General features: G+C 37.5%; 2 pseudogenes; both read left to right on the forward strand.

Moving 5' to 3' along the window:
- Positions 1-17,962: 17,962 nt before the first annotated feature.
- On the forward strand, positions 17,963-18,148 carry LOC129236508 (U2 spliceosomal RNA; annotated as a pseudogene).
- A 741-nt stretch (positions 18,149-18,889) lies between these two features.
- On the forward strand, positions 18,890-19,028 carry LOC129236583 (U2 spliceosomal RNA; annotated as a pseudogene).
- Positions 19,029-20,069: the final 1,041 nt, after the last annotated feature.

The raw sequence follows: 20,069 nt of genomic DNA on the forward strand, positions 1-20,069 counted from the left end.
CGCAACTTATCAATCGACAAACTACGATGCTACAGACATGCGGCTACAGCGGCCAGCTGTATGGAAGCATATACAAATTGATATTTATATTTGTAATAACAATTCTTCAGTTAATATGGAAAATCAATAAAAAAAACACTTATAAGGCGCCACACAAAACAAGTTTTACATAGGCGAACATATGTACACACATATGTATGTAAGCGTGTGCATATGGAGATTATTAGCAGACAGATGAATATGTAAGTATTTATTTGACTTATGAGTCGGACTTCTGCCATATGAGTCACGGCTTGTGGTGGCGCGTGCAAATGTAATTATTTACGTGATTTACATATGTTATTATTTTTTGTATACTTAAATAGATACATTTCGGCGACTAGGTGTTATGAGTGAACATGAAATCAAACACTTATTTTGTGCCTACACGATTCCCCTTGTATGTCTGTATATACAACATATTTGGAATACCAATTAATTCCTGCTACTCAGGTGGAACCTATTTTTCTACCATTACGGGAGCCTAAAAAGTTCAATAACAAATTGTCGGCTTTAAAAACGAATATATTTTATAATATAGGTGAATATCGCACAGATATTAAAGACATAGCTTCCAACCATCCATCGCACAATTACTGAACGATTGAATGAAATCATAGAAAAAATTGTGAGCAAAAGTAGGCATTGTTAAGGCACCAAACATCGATCACCAATCACTGTGAACCCCACTTTTATGCACCTTAAAATCTGCTTATCATAGTGACAAAGCCTACAACACCAACAACAACAACAAAGCTTGAAAAACAAATGTACGCTCAGAAGAAAAAATCAAAAACCAAACTGGCTCTGTAGAAATGGCGTGGTCGTCCGACGAAAAAAACGCATTAACTCGAATAATAGGACGAATGGATATTGACCAAAAGGTGACAAAAAACAAAAAACTAAATGAGCGAAGCGGATAATATTTAGCAAATTTGGAAAATCATAACCAGCGATAGTTTGGGAGCTCGAGCACCTTAAAGTAAATAAAGTTTTAGTATATCGCACCATTGCTTATTACAATGAGACTGGTAGCATCGCGAAACGTCATGGAGGTGGTCATCAAAAGACTGCAACGTCACGTGAAAATATTTGATCTGCCGTATACTGAGAAATGATCTCAAAGTCAAGCTTTACAAGATCGAAAAAGCGAATGATCTAACACCAAAGCAGCAACAAGTCAGACTTGAGAGAGCGAAGGAGTCGCTTCGCTTGGCCGAAAGCGGTAGATTTCCGAACATTGTGTTTTCTGATGAGAAAATTTTTCAAATTGAGCAATTCGTAAACTCCCAAAACGATAGGTTTTATTTGACCCACCGTTCATACGAGAATTTGAGTCATCGATTGGCCACCAGGAGGCAGCACCCGCCACAGGTAATGGTTTGGACCGTTGTAACCGCAGATGGGCGCTTTCCAATCGTTTTCATTCAACCAGTTAAATGCGAAATATTATCGGGAAAGTATTCTGGATGTTGCTTTGAAGTCGTGGGCAGACAATCATTTCGGTGGCAGATCATGGACGCTTCAACGGGACTCGACACCGCCTCAAAAAGCTCGAGTGAACCAAAAATGGCTAAAAAACTATGTTTCGAAATTCATAAGGTCCCCAAAATGGCTCTCAAATTCACGAGACGCGAGTCTCTTTGGGCCATTTTTGAGTGGAAGATCCGAACTAAAAGATTCACTAGTCTCGAGGCACTGAAAAAAGCCATTGTCCGTGAGTGGGCCAAAATACCTGCAAGTCACATTCGGGCAGCTTGCGACTCGTTTCTGGACCGTCTCAAGGCCATAGTCAAGTCAAAAGGTGGTCATATCGAGAAAAAGCAAATTAATTCTTAATTTTGTATAATTTTCACACATTTTTTACTTTGAATTGAATAAAAGTAATTTTACAAACTAAATTTATGGCCCTTTTAATTGGTTACACTTCGAGTGCCGTCTATGACTTATTCTCTACTTACATATGGGAATCACTTTTGAAAGTCTCTTTATTTCAATGAAATTTGGTAAACGAAAGAAAATTGGTAGCAATCGGCCCACTTCGCATTTAACGGTAATTTTAAAAAATGGGAACGGGATATCTCTGTTATAAAAGCATGTAACGCAAGTAAATTTTTGATAAATGGGTGGTATGGCATCACTCTTTCTTTTGGATAACTGCCTGTAACTCGATAACGACTTTATAAAATTAGTTCACCTTCAATTAACACTGAAATCCATTCTCAAGAAGAGAATTTAATTTTTTTTTTTTCGCTAATAAAATAAAACGCTTGTTTCTTTATTGAAAACGGTCAACTGCCATATTTACTCCACAACATTTGGTGCCATCGGATATTACATCAAATTCCGTTGCTTTCAAGTTCTCCAAAAACTCACTGTATTTGTTTTTTTCCTTCCCCTATCAGAATTCATTAAGTAACGGCTCGCTAGCCTAAAATGCCTCCAGGGGATTTGCTTTTTTGTGTTTGTTTATATGCTTTTAGACATTCTTATTTCTGTGCTTCTCCTCGATACGCGTTTCGATTCGCAAGTATCTTTACATTCATTCTACAATAACACTGCATACTATTACATACATACAATAGCAATACATACACACGTTTATAACTTCATCCAGTACCTAGAAATTCCTACAGTATTCACGTAATCTTTTGTATAAATATCTTAAGATGCCTAAATAAACAACTCTCTACATGTCTTTAGGTAGGCTCACACAGTTTTCCGCACAGCCCAAATGTAAACAAGCAAATAATTTAAGCTATAGAATAATTCATGTTAAGAATTTACCTGTTGAAAAAAATACTTACACTTGCGTACATAAAAATCCGCACAGCAAAGAAATGCTTGTTTACTTTCTTTTATTTACTACACATTTTGCTCTTTGATATAAAAAAAATCGTTGTATGGAGAAAATGCAAAAAAGGAAAAAAAAAATTTGCTACTTGATTTTTAGCCACTTGAAATTTACCTTTATTATATCAAAATTCAATGAACTATAAAACTGCAGACCTGAAATTTTAGAATTTCGACACGCCAAATTTAGCGAAGTCCTCAACCATCTGTGTGATCTTTCTGGCAGAAAAATGTGAAATACAGATGGCGCTCCAAGCAGTTAGAAGGCGTTGTTCCTAAGCAGCGACAGGTGGGCATTCCCACTATGATCACCTACCCTGTCAGAAATCAAAATATATTAAGGAAGCCAACGCAAAACTGAGTCTTGTCGAGGCCCTATGCTCCTGAGTGGAGTGAACAAGGAAAAAAAAGGTCAAGTATTAAGAAAGGCTTTTTATTTACGAGTATTTATCAAGCTTTTCAGTATTATTTTTGGAATTCCAGTCCAAACTTTTACTAAGAACACGGCCATACCCAAGCAAAGACCCCCAGGCCTTCTTTTTGTCTTCAAAATGTGCCTAAGTTTCACTATGAGCTGAAGAGAATCCTATTATCGAAAGCGCTATTTTTAATCAAATCTATCAAAGTTGAGGGTATTTGTTTTCTATATTCCCTATATTTATTTTTATTGTGATTATGAGAAGTGGTGATATGAGATGTTGTAATATGAGAAGAGTAGGGCTTTTTAGGGTGTATTAGGCTGTATTAGGGTGTATGATACTCCTGGACTAGAACGTCCATAAGAAAAGCATTACGAATTCCATTTCAACCGCGATGAAAGCGTCCAGTTGTGCTTAAGAAGAAGTGTAACTCATTTTTTGCACAGTCGAGTAAAAAGAGGTTTGTGAGGTTATTGTTAATGCGATTTTTCAAATTTGGGTCCATAATAAACGGATTCCAATGTTTGCTATATTTACTATTACTGGAGAGTTGGCTAAACAGGGAACCCTGGAGACGGTTTCATCGAAAAATTGAGTGGAGGAGTTTTCTTGAGAATCTGTGGGCTGGAAAGCAGGGCCTCACGTCAACTCAACGAGCGCTGAGCTAAAACGCAAACGTTCAAAGTCACGAGATCCTTCTGGCCGCAGGTAGATCGCGGCCGCTTGAAGGTGCTTCTAAGATTAACAAAGCCGCAGCTCTCAACTTTGATAACCATCCTTACCGGACATTGTTCAATAGGTGTCCATGCGATCAGACTTGGGATTGCTTTAAGTTCTTTTTGCAGAAGCTGCTCGCGTCAGGCAAAGATTTATATGTACTGGGCTCTCTTTTTCTTTTTCGTCACACTTGCGGATATTGTTAGTTTAAATATTATATCACATAACTGGTGTTCATCAGAAGTTTTTAGCGGTTAATACGAACGTAGTTAGCCACTTTAGGTCATTATCCTCCAATCCAAAGCTCCTTCTTCCTTTTTTCACCTGTCTGGTTCTTTCTTTCTGCTTTCTCCCCTGTGTGGCATCACAACGGACGAATTTTGGTTATTGACCCAAGTAGATCCAACGCATGTACAGCCATTTATCCTAACCTAACCTTACTATTTGGAATTTTGTATTACTGTTTGGAGTGGCGAGAGGATTTTGAAGTAGACAACACATTGGTAATCAAAAGAAGCGATCGAGAAAAATTATATTTTGGATCAGTGCTGCCATGACTTTAGCTCACTTATCTGAGGAACCCCATGCCGATGGCTTTTGGTGCGTTTCAGTACACTATTCATAGTCCCATACCTCGCCATCGGTATTGACGCTTCCTTGATTAGACTTTCCTCATTTCCAAGACATCGCACATAGTGCCTTGAGCGAGACACCAGTATTGCTGCCATCTCTCGGATACTCGCACAACGTCTTCGAGTGTCGCGTTTTTAGCTTGTTCAATGTGAAGTGAATGGATGGTCGAATCGACGCAAATCAAAAACTACAGTACAGCCCACTTTCAACTCTTTGTACCACTCATACCTCCATAACCGTTGGTGTATAAGTACAACGGCATTCAATGTTTCATCCCTTGAGATCAGCTGCCCAACACTCCAATGGAAAAACCACTTCGAAACCACACAGCTACCACCTCGTCTAACGACACTTGTCTGCATACTCATCGCATTAGCTTTCTCCTTATGTTCGCCAAATGAGCGGTGCCAAAAATATTAAATATGAACTCGTCTGAAAAAATTACTTGCCTTTAATTAATTTAAATTTAGTTTTAATGTTGTTTGGCTGAATTGAGAAATATCGCATATTTTCGTTGTTATATGGGGTGTGGAACACCGACTGTTAAGGGAACACTTTGACGACATCGACGGCGTTGCCTTCTGAAAACTTTATCCAATTGCCTCCAGCACTTTTCATTCTACCTTGCATTGCAGGAAGCGATTCCTCTTCGGCCTAGTCTTTCAGGTGCACGCCCACAGCCCACCGGACTCACTATGTCCTACATTTTGACTTTTTTTTATTTGTTCTTTTCAAAGGCGTTTATTTGTACTAAAATATCTAGATGCGCATCCGTGAATCTTACACTTAGTAAGCCCTATAGGATTTTAAATGTTTTTATATTTTATGGGCATACATACATGGACATATTACAGAACATACAAAGATTCAACTAAATAATAAAAATGTGTTAGAATCATATGTAAATTTGAGTTTAAATTCTCGTGGTCATCAATTAAATTCAAAGTTTTTTTGGTTCAAATTTATAATACAATTTGGTTTTTTTTGGGAATCCGCCAGCTCACAAATATCGTTCCACAGCCCATTCACCTAACCTAGCACTGGGTGATTTCTAGTTATTCTCTACTGCTGTGATCCCACGGCACGTATTTTGTTCTTTAATCAATTCTTGACAATTCCACTTTGGCCGGTCCCCCTTTTATTCCTGTTCTTTAGTTTTTATTGAGATTCTTTGCTGTGAATATCGGTGATGGAGAAAAATAGGAATAATTCGCACAATTAATAAAAAAAGGTATGTGGCTCATTCGAAATCTATCTTTAAAGAAAAACTCATCTGCGGGCTGGCAGTCTGTCTCCCAGAAGGATTGTATAATATAATATTTGTAGTAAATATTCATAATTTGTTTTAAACTTTTCAAAGGGCTGACTTTCTCCCAAGTTAGCCTTTCAGAGGTTAATGATAACGTCACGGTTCTTAGAAGATGCTGCTCAACTGTACCTCATGGAGGTGGAATATTTCTTCAGAAGACAATTTGATCTCCTACACAATTCTTGAGGTGTGCAGCAACCTGCTCGACATACATTTTTTCACATTATAAACTTTTGCTTCCATTATTAAAATTTAACTTTTTCTCATTTTTATTCGATGTTTGTTAATTTTGTCTTGGTTTGACAGCAAATTTCGCTAAATTACCGATAAAAAATAGGGAAGACAACGATTCGGTTATTTTCGTTAAGTAATTGAGACAAGCGACCGCCGTAGCCGAATGGATTGGTGCGTAACTACGATTCGGAGAACCTAGTTTCGAATCTCGGTGTAAGACCATGAAGAACCAAATGAAGAAAAAGTTTTTTCAAACAGCGGTCATCCCTCGGCGGGCAATGGCAAACCTCCGAGTGTATTTCTACCGTTCGAAGACGCACGCCATAAATAGGAGGAGGAGCTCGGCCTAACACCCAAAAATGGTGTACGCGCCAATTATATAATATATATATATTAAATATATAATGAAGACGACAAAATAACGTACAAATTTAAGTAACGTAAATTTAAGTAATTCAAAATATTTTATAGCGAATTACGCCAATCGAGGGGTAATGGAGAAGTGAATGACGAATGAGAGATCGAATTGTATGCCGTGAGAACATAGCATTAACTACGGAGATTGAGGAGACAAATAGCACTTTCTGTATTAAAGATCCATTGGAATGCCTTTTCAATTGGATTGAAAGTAAGATTTGTAAAATTTGTAGTAAGTTTTTAAATCCTAAAATAATTTATTTGCTTGCTATCCCGGTTTCGTGGGCTCTCTCTGATCTGCGCATGTATCTCTATCTAACACAGGGTGAACTATTCGTTCTAGATGTGATATGCCGATTACGTGTGCGAGAGTAATAGCAAAAGGTTTTGGGTGGGTCTGCAATTTGTCATAAGTTCCAAGGATGATAGATTGCCATGCTTAGCCCTCCGCTATGGTGAAAAACAGTATGGTGAGAGTAACTTCGGCTGTCATGTCATCGCGTACTCGTCAGCAGAATTCTGCCAGCTCGTTTCACACGTATTCACACACACTCGTTCAATCAGTCGCCGTTTATTCAGCAACGAAGCGATACATAAATACCACTTTTTTTTACATTTCGTTTCGCCCAGTGGAGAAAAAATGCATTTTTAATGTTCCTTAAAGAGTCCACTACCTCTCAATGAAAGTCTTAAAAATTCTAAACGACAGTCATTGCAATTTTTATTTAAATATATTTACGTACGTATGTTTGGAAAAATCTTATCACTCAATACTGCCCTTTTTAGTTTTGTAGGTGTTTACTAGTATGCATTACTGTATAATAATAATATATGTTGCTTTTCTATGACAAACTGCCTTTTGTGGCACAACAATTTCGGTACTATTTAATTAAATTGTTTTCGAGTACGTGTCTGAGTTGACAATTCATAAGTAAAGATGAAAAATAGAGTTTTTTTTTGTGTGGCTTACTATTATTATTATTTTTTGTTGCTGTAAATGCTAAGATTTATTTATGCTGACAGCTTTAGCTGCGCCAATGACATGTCTACATATTTTCAGTACTATTTTTATTGGCATGTGTCGTAGCACGCCTCTAGAGAAAGGTATGCAAAGCGGCCACCACAGCCGGGAGGGTTTGTGCGTGGCTATCATTCGGTTGGGCCGCATTTGCTTCCCACTGTAGACACAAAATATTATTTGATTGGAGAGGTTTGTTCTAATAGCGGCAAGCGCCTTATGTGATTGACATGGTTTGTTCGAGTGGTGAAATAATCTATAAAATTAGAGTATGAATTGCGAATGAATATTAAGACTTTCTAAATAGCCATGAGTAGTATTATTAACATTATAGTTTGCTTAAGCGCCGATTGTGTGACACATAAAGCCAAAGTTAATGATTTTCAATTATTTCTATAGTTTGCGTTGTGACTCAATTGAGTCCAGGTAAGATCGTTGCGCGTTATTTCGTCATCCAAGCTGCGTCACCAGAATCCTCTGGCTCTACTCCTACGTCTATGCCTTGTAGGTTCCTCTCCACAGCCATGTTTGATATTTCTGGGACTGGATTTCTGGGAATGTGTACAATCCATACCCACTTCCGCTTACAGATTTCGACGTCAATTGTAACTTGATTGCAATTGATCTGTGCAATTCAGTTCGCTATCCAGTTTTCTGGATACCAATCTCCACTGATATTAGCCAGGATGCACAACCAAACAATAAAATCGATTTGATGTTAGAATTAAAAATACGTATTTCTGTTTCCTTGGGAGTATAACACTTTTTTGAGCATAGCAAAGACGGTTTTGTTTTTTTTGCTTTGTCGGGACAACTAGCAAGTACAGCACCCAGACACAATTAAGTCTATTGAACTGCACTTAGATTCTGTTTTCATTCTCTTCAAGTCTACCCGATCTCCGAAGAAATCTGAGTAGATCTTGTGGTGCCAAGGAGCAATGTAGCAAATGAACTGCTCGTTCCCGGCGAGAAGTCTCCCGAAGCTAGGCAACAACGAACAACTTTTCAAAGATCATGCAAGGTACCTCGGTGTAATACTGGACAGTAAATTGCTGTGGAAGCACAATGTAGAGAAAAGGGTGAAAAAGGCCAGTTATGCGCTGTGCGAATGTAAAGGAATGCTGGGCGTTACTTGGGGTCTATCGCCCTCATTGATGCATTGGTGCTACACGGCAGTAGTTAGATCGATACTGCTGTATAGGGCCTTAGTATGGTGGACTGTAACAAGAAAACTGGCATACTTAATGTCACTGGAAAGAATACAGCTCACTGTGCATAACAGGAGCGATGAAAACCTCTCCAACGGCGGCGCTCGAAATGATACTGAGCATACCACCTATTGACCTTATGGCGGAAAATCTGACAGCAAAATCCGACTACATGAAAAAGCGAGTGGAAGCTAGGTGGACTAATCTGACCCCATGCAAAATAGCAAAATTCATGTGTAGAACGAAGTACAAAAAACTGACTCAATTCGTGCTTACGCTCTCACGAAAGGACTGCAGAGCTATTGGGTATAGGACAGTCTCACGAAAAGACTGCAAAGCTATTAGGTAGGTATACTGACAGGTCATATTATGTTGACCGCACATGCTCACAAAATAGAGATTGCTAGCACGGACAAATGCAGCAAATGCAGAGAGGATGTTGAGGAAACTTTAGAACACCTTATGTGCCTTTGTTCGGCACTATCAAAAACGCGTTTAAAATGCCTGGGAGCACCACTGTTTGGGGGTCTGGAGGACGTCTCAAAAGTGGATCTCCCAGCACTGCTTAGATTCGCCAAAAGGTTCATAGAGGTCGGTTTCCCTCTGGTATTGCTTAATCCAACCAGGCTAGCCTGACCTATCCTATTTCTGTTTTGTATTATCATTTTAAGTTCTAAAGCTCTTAAAAATACACCCGGTTATTATTCGTATGTAGCTGCTCTGTATTTTTGCAGTAAAATTACTCGTTTTAGTTATTATCATGTTTTTTAGTAGCTGCGTACGAATTACATTTGAATTGTGGTTCTGATGAAATCTTCCTTCGACAACTTGGAAAGGTAGGTAAGATGTATAGATTTCCTTAAAATATAAAAACAGAAAATATGTAAAAAATATCAAAAGCTTTATTTACTTAGTCCTTTTCTTTATGAAATAAGTTTGCAGGTTTTACTTGTTTTGTCCGAAGTTACAGGAAAAGCGTTCCGTACTCAAAAATCCTGTCACTTCAAGCGCCTAGGGAACGTAACTTAGTCGTCTTTTTCATTATTCTTGAAGTAATGTCATTCTACCACTGAATAAACCTCTTACTTTCTGTTGTTGCATTTTACAGATTTAACTTATTGTTGCTTTGTTGTTGTTGTTTTTGTTGTGCTCATACAGATATCATTGAGTTTCACAGCACATATCGTTAAATTTTTCGCCGGTTGCTTTTACGTGCCCACTTGTGGTTGTCAAATTGTATTTATAGTCGCTCTGCGCTGGTAGTAGTGGTGGCATTGTAAAGCGCCACAGGTGTTGTTGAATGAGCGCACTTGTACGTCGAGTGTGTAAGTAAATTACCAAGATTTGCGAAATATACCGCACGCGCATGCAACAAAAAGCGGATGCCAAATGCCACATACCACACGAACAGATGCGAACTGCACACAGGCACATCCGCCTTGTTCTATACGTTAATGAATTTACAAAAGCAACAAGAACACGCACATACAAAATATATACCTACATACATACATACATACATACATACATACATATTTTTTTTATTCTTAATACACGAAAATCGTTAAAGGATCTCGCACGACTTTCCGTCGCAAACAACCATTCTGGGCACGCTCGGATAGCCGCAAAAAGAGACAAAGAGTAAAAAATACAAATTTAAAACACAAAAAGCAATAATTTTATAAAATCAGTTGGCAATCATTTGTTCTCTGCCCCTGCTCAGCCGGCTGCTCACAATTTGTTCTAAAATTTGCATTTGTGATTAGCATAAATTAATTGACTTTTCGCTCTGCATGTGTGATTAATCGCGATTTCATTGCAAACGACTTGGCGAGGAAAAATGTGCCAGGCATTTATTATTTACTCGCAGCAGAATGACTAAGTTGGGTGGCGAGACGAACTAAATGCCCTGGTGTATGTTGAAAATTTTACTGGATGGAAGTAGCATCTGTAGCTAGATTGACATGCCAGAATGTTAATCGATTATTTATCGATGATATTTTAATGAGGTCATCAAAGTAATGATAGCCACCGTAGACGTGTAGGCTTGTTACTGCGAACGAGGGCGTTTAAAAAATATCGCAACCATGGAATTAGTAATTTTTGACGTCAAGAAGTGTACAGCAAATACAACATTTTGGAAATAAAATTTTTAGAAATTTTATTCTTGGCAGGGACTGTTAATGTAACTGCAGGGACTTTCAAATTCGAGCCGCTTTCTTTAGCAGTGTTTTGTTTTGACAACTGCCACAGTTCGATTGCGTTTTTTTTTTTTTGAAAAATGTTGAATTGAAAATCTACAAAAGTTCGATTTAAATTTGAAAAATATGAATAAAACCAAAAAATATTTAAAATAATATAAAAAAAAAACACAAAATACTAGGTGTTTAACAAGTTTTACGTTTCGATATGAGAGAACGCTCTCTACGAGCCGCTACTAGCCAATTTTTTTATATTTTTTTGGTTGTATGTTAATACACTTTTCACAGTTTCTTTTCAAGTTTTCTTTCAATTTGTCAATTCAAATTATATTTACTAAACCCACTAGAAATCTTTTTACTTTTTTACCTACAATTTTAATAGGACTATTCGTGCGGTTTTACAACAGATGGCGTAACTTGATTATTATTCCATCGATCCACATTTCCAAACATTCATTGGAGAGCTACTGTCGTAAGGCACAAACGTCAGTATAAGTTTTTTATTTGAAGCGTAAACAACAATATTTTTACCACACTTGAAAATGTCGAATTTCGTGCCAAATAATGTGTTTTTGCGGGGAATTCTTCTTCATTATTTTAATATGAAGAAAAAAGCAGCCGAAAGTCATCGTATCTTGGTGGAAGTTTATGGTGAGCATGCTCTAGCTGAGCGAACGTGCCAGAAGTGGTTTGCACGCTTTAAAAGTGGTGATTTTGGCTTGGAAGACGAAGAACGCGAGGGTGCGCCGCCAAAGTTCATGGATACCGAATTGGAGGAATTGCTCGATCAAGATCCGGCTCAAACGCAAGAAGAGGTTGCAAAAACTTTGGGAGTTGATCAATCAACCATTTCCAAACGTTTAAAAGCCATGGGAATGATCCGAAAGGTAGGCCATTGGGTGCCGTATGAATTGAAGCCAAGAGACGTTGAACGCCGTTTTATGGCATGCGAACAACTGCTTCAACGGCACAAAAGAAAGGGTTTTTTGCATCGAATTGTGACTGGCGATGAAAAGTGGGTCCATTACGACAATCCAAAACGTCGGGCAACGTATGGATACCCTGGCCATGCTTTAACATCGACGTCGGCGCAGAATATTCATGGCCTGAAGGTTATGCTGTGTATCTGGTGGGACCAGCTGGGTGTTGTGTATTATGAGCTACTGAAACCGAATGAAACGATTACGGGGGATGTCTACCGACGACAATTGATGCGTTTGAGCCGAGCACTGCGAGAAAAACGGCCGCAATACGCCGATAGACACGACAAAGTTATTTTGCAACATGACAATGCTCGGCCACATGTTGCACAAGTGGTCAAAACATACTTAGAAACCCTCAAATGGGATGTCCTACCCCACCCGCCGTATAGTCCAGACCTTGCGCCATCCGATTACTATCTCTTCCGATCGATGCAACATGGCCTGGCTGACCAGCACTTCCGTAATTACGATGAAGTCAAAAAATGGATCGATTCGTGGATTGCGGCAAAACCGACCGAATTTTTCACAAAGGGAATCCGTGAATTGCCAGAAAGATGGGAAAAAGTAGTAGTAAGCGATGGACAATACTTTGAATATTAAATTTGTAACCATTTTACGTCAATAAAGTTTCAAATTTCGAAAAAACCGCACGAACTTATTCATAGTCCTATTAGGTACATTCATTTTCGAAATGTTACTACTATCTGGAAAATCGTAATAAATACATTTGGAAATCCGTAAATAAAAATGCCACATAGTCTCTTTAGGTCGTGGTCTTAACGTTGATATTTAACCTCGTGCTGCATGCAATACTAAACGAAATAAGCCCGAATGGAAGAATCTAACACAAGCCATTCCAAATGTGTGCCTATGCAGATGATATACTAATAATGACAAAATCTAGAAATGAGCTGCAGGCTGCGTTCAAAAAGCTGGAGGAAGGAATACAACTCGCTGGGCTGATAATGAATGCAGAAAAAACTAAATATATGGTCCGACCAAGATCAAACATGGGGCATACATATTCCAATGTGTAAATGAGTTCACCTAGTTGGACATTACATTATCAGCCAACCAAGGCATGTCGGTAGCAATCAATGACCGAATACCGGCAGCCAATAGAGCATATAATGCTAATCTGAAATTGTTCAGATCTAAAATATTATCGCGTGAGCAAAAATTAAGAATGAATAAAGCACTGATACGACCTGTGCATATATATGGCAGTGAACTATGGGCGCTAAAAGCTAACGAGACAAAAGAGCTAATGTGCTTTGAAAGAAGAGTGCTCCGAAAGATCTATGGTCCGCTTAGACTGGCAGATGGCACTTATCGCATTAGGCACAATGCCGAACTAAAAGACATAGTTAAGAAAGAAATTATAATAAGATTTATTAAGTCTCAACAACTTAGATGGCTGGGTCATGTGGCTGGAATGCCAAGGGAGCGATCAACGAGAAAGGCACTGGAGGAAGAAAAAGGGGACGCCCGAGGAAAAGGTGGCTAGGAGATGTGGTAGCTGATCTTAGGAAAATGCGCGTGCAATGTTTGAGGGAAGTGGCAGTAAATTGAGATGGATGGCAAGAAGCTGTGAAGGAAGCAATGGTTCACCAAGGACTGTAACGCTAAGAAGAAGAAGAAGAAGTGTCATAAGAATATATATAATTATAACTTCTGCAGCCCATTAATTAGGTGGAGAGCGGTCCGCGCGCTCCTGTACCTCAAACTTTAAACTCATTCATCTCGAAACGACTTTTTTCGACTATTCAACAATCGTCTGAAATTTTAATATTTTGTTCACAACACCAATGGCTATCGCCCGTAGTAGAATCATATTATTATTTCAATTATTTGGTTTTTTTTTTTTCTTAAAAAACTGAAAATAAAAAACCCGATTTTTAGCGTTTCAAATTCAAAATTCAATTTTTTTTATTCTAGTACCGGGACATAGCTACAGGCGTACTGATTAATAATTTTTTTTGGTTTTTGTCTTTCAGATAAATAGAAGAACCAAAATAAACAACACCGTCTAGATCCAGTTTGTAGGGAGGTTAACATCAGCGCCATTTTTAAAATTATTAAAATTAAAAAAAAACAAAAATTTATTTTTTGTATGCAAAAGAAGTCAAACAAAAAGCCTAAATTTTTTTTTCATTTTGGTATGTAAAATAAGTTAAATAAAAAGCGTAAAAAAATTAAATATCGTTTTTCATTTTTTTTATTGTAAAAAAATTCCTGAAAATACTCCAAATTTTCGAGCTCTAGCCCACCGGGACTCCTTAATTTCGCCCAATCAACATGGATTTATCAAGGGCAGGTCCACAGTTTCCAACCTAACTTTTTTTGGTGAATATTTTTCATTTCCATCTGAATATTTGCTGAAGATTTTCAAGTCGATTACATGGGTTTCGAACTCTATCTAAAGCATTTGATGGAGTTTCTCATACAATTCTGTTATGAAAATTAGCCTCGCTTGGTTCACATTCTGTTTTCTTTCAATGTCAATGACTGAAAACTTATTTAGCAGTTAGCCGATGTGGGGTAAAAATTGAGGGTAAATATTCGGAACCATTCATTGCATCTTCAGGGGTGCCAAAAGGATGTATTTTAGGGCCTCGTCTCTTTGTTTTCTTTATTTATAATATTAGTACCTGTTTTTCGTTTGGCAATTTTCTTCTGTTTGCTGCTGGCTTGATAATATATTCTGCGATTCGAAAAAATGCGGATATTCCTAAATTGCAATCGGAAATTAATACGCTCGTTCGCTGGTGCAGTATCTCTGGCAACTCTTTAAATATCAAGAAATCTTTTCGTGTTACTTTCGCCAAAACTCATAATTTTATTCCAGTCGTCCTATAGCATTACTAATACTTTACTTCAATTTGTTCATGAATTCAAAGATCTGAGTGCAATGTTTGACTCCCATTTTTCATTGACTAGTCACACGCACTTTGCTGTATCCACCGTTTACGCTATCTTAGGTTTTATACGGCGTAATAGCTCAATGTTCTCGGACCCCTGCACTCTGAAATCATTTTTTACTTCCTTTGTTCGCTCTATATTAGAGTATGTAAAATTTATCTGGAAGCCTTGTCACGAATTTGCAATTGAAAGAATTGAACGTCGCTTAAATAAGATCTCAGGTTGTTAAAATTCTCAAATTCTATCCCTTCCTATAATTCCCGTTTGATTTTAATTAAGTTAAAGTCTCTAGAGAGTAGATGATCTTTTTTTTAAATGAAACTTTTTAGGCGTCGATGGACGAGCGTGAATGCAGAGTAAAATTTCAAGGTTATGCAACGTTTTGGGCATTTTCGTTCCGCGATAGAGAAAAAAGATATAACGTAGAGGAAAAGGAAAGAGAGAGAGAGCTATACCTTATATATATCCTAGATACACTTTAGGCTATTTTTCCTGAGTTTTTCCTTGTGATTGCTAATTTCTAGTGAGAAATACCTGCCTACTTTTTGACGCTTGTTTGTGGGTGCAAACTTGTAGGAAATTGTTTTTTGGTGCCGACTTTTTGGCGTTATATTTCCTTGGTGCCTACTGTTTGGGTCGTTTTTTGGTCCCTTCTTGCCACTTATTTCCGTTTCCTGGCTAGTGCTTGTGCGTACTATAAAGTGCTAGCCATTCCAGCGTCGGATTTATTGGTCTTGCGGCTTTGCGGTAATTTGTACCGTTGCTGCGGTTCTGGAATCGCTGCGTTTGTGCGGGTGATAAACGCTCGGAGTAGTGCGCGTTGTTGCCACGGTGTGTGTCCGGCGTTTACCTACACCGGTCGACCCTTCTCCGGTTTTTGTAAATTTTGTCTTTTTGTATTCTCTGCAAATGTTGTGAATTTATTTAGATATATATTCTTTCTCTCTCCCTCTCATTCTCTCTCGGGTCTCTCCCTCTTTCTTTGTCTGCCATGAAAGTTTCACTTCTGTTATGTGTACTAAGCATTTTTTTGTTTTTAGTGTAATTAAAGGAGAAATAGATTGTTCATCCCTGTTACGTTCCATTCACTTTTATATTTCTACTAAATCTCTACGCAATACTTCCCCATTTCTCCTTAAATATCTCAACACGAATTATACACGTAATGCTCCTATTGGTCGCGCTCTCAAAGAACTCCATGAGATCTCGAGTTCTATTCCGCTACACTTTTTGGTACCAAAGAATGAATTTTATAAATTTCTCAATTATTTTTTTTTTATTTACTTATTTAACTATCTGTAGTAATTTAAGCTCTAAGTGGTCAGTAAAAACTATAATTATATTTAGACTTAAAATAAACGAGTAATACAAAAATACGAGATTATATATGTAAGTCTTCAAGGCTAGTAATTTTTATTCTCCTAAAAGCCTTCTATGACATCTGAAGAATCCCAGAGTTAAAATTCGAATATTTTTAATCAAATTTAGTGCCTTATATCAAATGATTTTATTTTTCTGCCAGCATTACAGAAGACATACAGATAACGATTTCTTCGCTTGAGTGCCGCCAAAATTGAACTCACTTTAGCGTGAAATTTAAGCCACGTTATAGTCACAGAGTCGCTTGTGCAGAAGCTGCGCGCGGATGTGAAGTGGTACAATTTTGAGAATACATAAACTTAATTTCTTTTTAACGAACACCTCGCCAAATCGCGGGCGACTAAATATGTACGTAGGTATGTATTATGTTGGTAAATAAATATGTATACCTAAGACTTATTGTTTATTTATTCTTCATTTCTTCGTCGCTTGACGATTATACTGAATTTGTTATTTTTCGCAAATTTTTCAGCGATGCCTATTTCTCGTATCTACGCCCATACATACCGTCAAATTCTTGGTAGTTCTGTTTGCGTGTGTTCGTATGCGGGTGGTTGAGTTGTGTAGACTTCTTCTACTTCCGCTTCTCTACTGCCCACCAAAGCAAGTTAGGTTAAATGCAGTAAGATGGCAGTAGGGAAGGTATTTATTTATTTTATTTTTGTTTTTAAAAGCTTACATGATAATAAAATTATTGGTGAACTCAAGCAAATGCAGAAAGGTATTAATACGCTGACGTATGAGATGAACAACAAAGGAAGTGGACAGATGGATGGAGAGACTAGCGCGAGTGACTTAATAAGCTACTTTTAAATTCAACTCTATTTAATTTATATAATTTATTTCGTGCAGTTGTTTTTTGTTTAAGTTATTAAGTGCATGAATATGTTTATGCTTATATGCATTTTTTGCTGACGCCAATTTTTGCGATTTTTACTATCCCGGGATTTTCGGGATCTCGTTATAATTTTGGGATTCAGGAATTTGGATATTTTTCATTTTGTTTTTTTATTAATTTCATAGGCTTCTTAAGAAATGACAAATCCCGAACATTTCGGTATTGTGGCCAACTAATTTCGGGATTTTTGGGACTTAAAATACCGAAATTGAAATTCTTAGTATTTATGCATACACAAATAAATATGCAGTAAATGCTGTTAAAGTACTCGTGTGAATGTTATATGTAAATCCAAAAACTTGTTGATATTATTCCGCTTGAAACATAAGAACTACCTACATACTCATACAGGGTGGCTGATGAATTTTGCTACATTAAGAAACTCAAATGACTTTTTTTTAATGTATGGAATTCATTTTTTGAAGTGAAAACTTCTTTAGAATCGTTGGGAGTGATTTGAGGAAAAGTGAAACGAAAAAGCGACCCTCTTGGCTACGAAGCGTTATATTATATGTTGATATAAACGTAGCGACGAACTAAATAAAAATAACTTTTATTTTTTCTTGTGATTCGAACCAAGGATTTTGGATCGGAAGCTCACATTGCTAGTCGCTCGGCTACCGCGCCATGCGGTCATCGCTGGCCTAAAAGTTATTTAGTTACGAAGCGTTATATTATATGTTGATATAAATAATTTTTGTGAGCGTGTAATTCTCAAAAGGTTTATTAGAAAATCTATTGAAGTAGGTAGTGTGGTATCTGTTCGTATCAGCTTAACATCTGATCGATCCTCCGTCGGAAGACAACAAATGTTAAACTGATTTTTGGAAATGGGCGGAGTGTTTTAGGGGCTTGCTCCACCTCTGCCAGGGGTTGACCCGGTATTGCAGTACCGCCGGGATTTCGGCCTTGAATAAATACAAGAAGAAACATACTAATACATTTAGGTTTGGCGGGAAGAGCCATAAATTTTTATATGAATACATGTAGACGAAAATGGAATTTGTTTTTTTTTTTTTGAAATTTGCATTGTAGGACATTTCTGATTATTTATTGAAAACAGTTTTTTTTTATTAAAATTGATTATAGAAGAAAATTGAATTTTTTCCAAGGTGAATTCATACACTAAGCTAAGTAAAACGTTTCGTAATTCAATTTTGTGTTGACAACCAAATGTACACGGCGGAAGAAAAAAATAACAAATCAGCTGTGTTATTGCTACCACCTTCAAAAGATTCGCCTTGATTTTTCATATAAAAATTATACATATCATCACTTGTGACAACTGTACCCAGTCGGTCGACAGTGTGTGAATCATCTTTAAATTCTGCAAGAATACCCCAACCTGCGCAGCGCACAGTAAAATCGACACAAAGCTGAGCGCAGAGCACAATCGTACAAACACACTAACGTACATACATACATATATACTCTCGAATACATTTTCTTACTGTGCTCAGCCATGGCTGGTAGTCATGCACTGTGGCGATATGAACGCACAAATGCACATACACAGGCACGAACATGAAATCAAACAGCTCGCCGTGTTTAAGTGAATCGGTATAAATATTTCGTACATTAATTTTTGTGAGCGTGTAATTCTCAAAAGGTTTATTAGAAAATGTAATGACAAGGTAGTTTGTTGGTTGTGTATAGTTATCGCTTCTCGGCCTTATGGCTAAGATCAAAGTGTTAAACTAATTTTTGGAAATGGGCGGAGTGTTTTAGGGGCTTTATCCACCTCTGCCACGGGTTGGCCCGGTATTGCAGTACCGCCGGGATTTCGGCCTTGAATAAATACAAGAAGAAATATACAAATACATTTAGCTTTGGTGGGAAGAGACATACATTTTTATATGAATACAAGTAGATGAAAATGGAAGAAATTTGTAAGTCTGTTTCTTCGGTCCGTTTGGGTATTTTTTTTTGACAACATCGAAACCAAAGCATTTGTATCATATTTTATCTATCATAAGCCACTCGTATCATTTGTTGAAATTGAAAACATTGAGGATGAATAATAATAAAATGAAGAAAATAAAATATGAACTTTATAGCAATATTATAATGAACCTATAATTATCCCGCTCCTAATGCTGCTTTCGTCTCATTCTCTCTCAGTTTGTTTTACGGAAGGTTTCACTTCTATCGCGTCTAACCGTTAGACACGTATTTTTTTTTTTTTGTTTTTTTTTTCAAGTTGAAGGTCATTAAATTTTATTAAATGTAGCTTAACTAGTTTTAAAAATAATTGAATTTAAATGCCCCCCATGCTCGTTGACACAAGTGCGGCATCTTAGTAAAAAGTTGTTCATTACTGCTTTGAGAGTTGCGACAGGAATAGCCGCAATTGTTGCCCGAATGGATTGTTTTAGTTCATCCAAATTTGTTGGCTTTGTTTTATAAACTTCTTGTTTACATAAACCCCACAAGAAAAAGTCAGGTGCAGTAAGGTCAGGCGACCTGGGGGGCCAACGAAATTCGGAGTTTCTTGAAATCAGTTTATTGGGAAATTTTCGTCGCAACTCTGTCATAACAGTCTGGGCTATGTGAGACGTTGCCCCATCTTGTTGAAACCACACAGAGTTGAAAGGAATTCTCTTTCGGCGTAGTTCAGGATAGAAAAATTCTTTCAGCATTTTCAAATAACGGTCTCCAGTAACCGTAATGGTGTGACCATTTTCTTCAAAAAAATAAGGCCCGACAATACTGCGTGAAGAAACCGCACACCACACTGTCACGCGAAGAGGATGCAATTCCGTCTCGTGGAGTATCTGTGGGTTAGAAGTACTCCATATTCGACAATTTTGTTTGTTCACATTGCCGTTTAAATCGAAA

Source organism: Anastrepha obliqua, chromosome 1 (assembly GCF_027943255.1).
Source record: "Anastrepha obliqua isolate idAnaObli1 chromosome 1, idAnaObli1_1.0, whole genome shotgun sequence".
Lineage (NCBI taxonomy): Eukaryota > Metazoa > Arthropoda > Insecta > Diptera > Tephritidae > Anastrepha > Anastrepha obliqua.